Genomic DNA, 4344 nt, shown 5'->3' on the forward strand with positions numbered 1-4344 from the left:
AATATGAAAGTGTAAAGAGAAGTTTGACTTTCGGTCTGTATGTTGAGGACCAGGAGGGTGAAACACAAGTGGATATTGATGGGTTTTGCGCATTCTAACACTCCTATGGTGTACATGCAACCCTAGAAACCTTGGATCTATGTTTTCTCTTCAAATTCAAGTTTTTTTTTTTTTTTTTTTTTGCATCAAGTATCAAATAAACAAACCTGGCTCTGATACCACTGATGGGATTTGAGCATTCTAACACTCCTATGGTGTACATGCAACCCTAGAAACCTTGGATCTATGTTTGACTAAGATACATGCATATAATTATTTTTCCAAGGTTCTTATCCTAAATAGCATGGCATGGGATACTTGAATCAAATAAAACTAGTAGAATTACTTACCTTGTAGTAGTAGTTGATTTCTTGGAGTTTGAGAGCCTAGCACCAATAATGTGGATGCCTTAAATGGAAGTCACAAATCACCACAAACTTGGAAACTTGAGAGAATAGTCACAAACTTCTTGAAATCGGCCCTCTTGGTTTACACACATCAACTAGTCCAATTTCAAGAACCAAAGCCTCCTTTATATAGTGTGGTGGATTAGGGTTACATCCATGTAAACCCTAATACCCATGTCTTTTCATTTCCATGAGATCCATGGGTTAAAGGTCCATGGAGTATCCATGGACTTTCCATGCAAGCCTAGCCCATTCCAAATAAGCATTAGCCCACACTATATAAATACAGGAGCCCATATTTAATTAGTCATACTTTTGATCTCTAAATTAATTCTAAATTAATTATAGATCAATACTAATTAAATAATATGATTTTATATTAATATATTAGGACTTATAATATATTAATAAATCATAACTTATACTATTCTCAAACGATTATCCATAAATTGTTCGGGTGAAGTGCAACCCAAATGGACCATGCCGGGTCGGGTCAAGTACATACCAAATATAGTTATGGACTTAGACACTATATCCAACAGTCTCCCACTTGGATAAGTCTAATAACTATAGTTGCAAGTATGACTTCAAGAACCGATCAGCAATCGTAGCTCTTTAAACTCTGTTGAACTATGAAGCGCCATTTTAGATAAGTGATCATATAATCCTCTGTTCTAGATATCGGCCGGACAAATACATGGAACATGGTCTTGCTTATTGTCCAGCATTTGTTTCCCGATTTCCGATTTGTTTGACATAGAACTTAACTGAACACATCAATTTAGCTCTTACCGGGCCCGGTACATAGGTCAAAACAAAATCATCGAGGGGACCAGATATCGCTTCTAATCCTAGAAGGAACAGAGAAACTTCGACTCATATGTTTGCTCTACTACTTGTTGAACTACACACAAAGGCACGGTTTATAACATCGAGTTACCAATGCGTTTTCGTGCAATCAATGCATAACCAACTCATAGGCAACAAATCATATCTCTAGGTTTGAAGACTTATATGATATTACCGTCTCACGATCACTCGAGATAAATTCCATGAAGTGATACAAGTGAGCGTGGGTTGAATCCAATACTCAGAACTTATGAGCACTCATGAGTGTTGTAACCCCGCTTTGTCTAACATCTTAGACCTCTACAAGCCAACCCATGACAGTCTTGATTCATATCTACTTCCAACATATGACCGACTGTGGAGAGTTTGAATAATATGATATAAACCATAACATAATTATTCTGGAAGTCAAAACATGCAAAAAGAAATAATAGTAAACGATTGACAAGAGATAGCAACACTTTACTCATAAATAACAGCTTTTATTTATCATCAAATGTCAATTACATTTTACAAATTTCAAGATTATCTAACTACTAAAACTAATATCATCCTTCAGCCCTATGCTCCGAGCATGCTGGAGATGCTTAGCCCGAGTCAGTCCCTTCGTGAGGGGATCTGCTGGGTTCTCATCCGATGATACCCTCTTTGCCATGAGGATTCCTTCTTCTATTCGATGTCTGATGAAGTGATATTTTCTATCAATGTGTCTGGATCTCCCATGATCTCTTGGTTCCTTGGCTAAGGCAACCGCACTATTGTTGTCACAGAAAATCTCCATTGGCTCCTTTATAGCTGGTACAACTCCAAGGTCTCCGATGAAGTTCTTTAGCCATATAGCCTCCTTTGCTGCCTCGCTTGCTGCTATATACTCTGATTCACAAGTGGAATCAGCCACTGTCTCCTGCTTGGAACTTTTCCAAATAATTGCCCCTCCGTTTAGAGTAAAGACCCAGCCCGACTGAGAGCGGAAATTATCCCTGTCAGTCTGAAAGCTAGCATCAATGTACCCTACAACTCTCAAGTCCTCACTGCCACCGAGGGTAAGGACCCAGTCCTTAGTCCTCCGTAGGTACTTGAGGATATTCTTTACCGCAGTCCAGTGTGCCTTGCCAGGGTTCCCCTGATACCTGCTAACCATGCTTAAAGCAAAGGCTACATCAGGTCGAGTACACGTCATAGCATACATGATCGATCCTATAGCTGAAGCATAAGGTATTCGACTCATTTCTGCTATCTCAGCCTCAGTACTAGGGCTTTGTGTCTTACTCAATCTGGCGTTACTCTGGATGGGTAACTCTCCTTTCTTGAAGTTATGCATGTTGAACCTTTTCAACACTTTGTCCACATAGGTGCTTTGACTAAGTCCAATTAGTCTTTTACTCCTGTTTCTCAAAATCCTTATCCCTAGGATATAGGCAGCTTCTCCAAGGTCCTTCATAGCAAAACACTTCCCAAGCCAGGACTTTACTTCCTGCAGGGTTGGGATGTCATTTCCTATGAGTAGTATGTCATCCACATACAGTACCAAAAAGCTGACTATACTCCCACTAGCCTTGATATAGACACAAGATTCATCTTCACTCCTTGAAAAGCCAAATTCTTTGACTTTCTCATCAAAGCAAAGATTCCATCTGCGAGGTGCCTGTTTTAATCCATAAATGGATTTCTCGAGCTTACACACTCTACTGGGGTACTCTGTACTGACAAAACCCTCTGGCTGAACCATGTAAACATCTTCAGCCAACTTTCCATTAAGGAAAGCGGTTTTGACATCCTTTTGCCATATTTCATAATCATGAAATGCAGCAATGGCTAACAGAACCCTAATAGACTTAATCTTGGCCACTGGTGAAAAGGTCTCATCATAATCAACTCCCGGAGTTTGAGAATAACCCTTTGCAACCAGTCGTGCCTTATAAGTGTGTACATTACCATCCATGTCGGTCTTCTTCTTGAAGATCCATTTGCACCCAACTATCTTACGATCAGGTACATTGTCAACCAAGTTCCAAACTTGATTGTCATACATGGACTGTATCTCGCTATCCATAGCCTCTTTCCATTTAGCAGCCTCAGGGCCTGCCATGGCTTCCGTGTAGCTGTTAGGCTCATCCAGATTTACCAGTGTGTTATCACTGATAAGTGTCTCACCTTCTGCAGTAATATGAAAACCATAATAATGCTCAGGTGCATTCCTAACTCTGGTGGAACGCCTCAGAGGTATAGATTCTTCAGTTGGCTCAACAGGAGTTTCCTCCTCAGGTTGAGGGCTAGGGTTTGAGGTTCCTTCACCACTTGACTCTTGAATTTCCTCAAGGTCAATTTGTCTCCCACTGTCTCCTTGGCTCATGAATTCTCTCTCTCGAAAGAATCCTCTTCTTGCTACAAAGACCACATTATCACTGGGTCTGTAGAAGATGTAACCAAAGGATTTATGTGGGTAGCCGATGAAAATACACCTTTCGCTTCGGGGTTCGAGCTTATCGTGAGTCTCGCGTCTCACGAAAGCCTCGCAACCCCAAATCTTGATGTGGTCTAGATTGGGAACTTTTTCAGTCCACACCTCGTGAGGTGTTTTGGCAACCTTCTTTGTAAGGACTAGATTAAGGATATGGGCGGCAGTCTCTAAGGCATACCCCTAAAATGAGATTGGTAGCGAAGCTCGACTCATCATGGAACGAACCATGTCCAACAAGGTCCGATTGCGCCTCTCAGCTACACCATTCAACTGTGGTGTCCTAGGAGGTGTCAATTGTGAGACAATCCCACATTCCTTAAGATAGTCAAGGAACTCAGTACTAAGATACTCACCACCACGATCGGATCGAAGCATCTTAATGTTCCTGCCCAACTGATTCTCCACTTCTTGCTTAAACTCTTTGAATTTCTCAAAGGTTTCTGACTTATGCTTGATTAGGTAGACATATCCATATCTACTAAAATCATCAGTAAAAGTCACATAGAACCGATTAGCATCTCTTGTGGCGGTTCTGAAGGGTCCACACACATCCGTGTGTATGAGGTCCAACAAACCTTCACCCCTAGC

Source organism: Lactuca virosa, chromosome 2 (genome assembly GCF_052849685.1).
Source record: "Lactuca virosa cultivar CGN04683 chromosome 2, Lactuca_virosa_CGN04683_v6, whole genome shotgun sequence".
Lineage (NCBI taxonomy): Eukaryota > Viridiplantae > Streptophyta > Magnoliopsida > Asterales > Asteraceae > Lactuca > Lactuca virosa.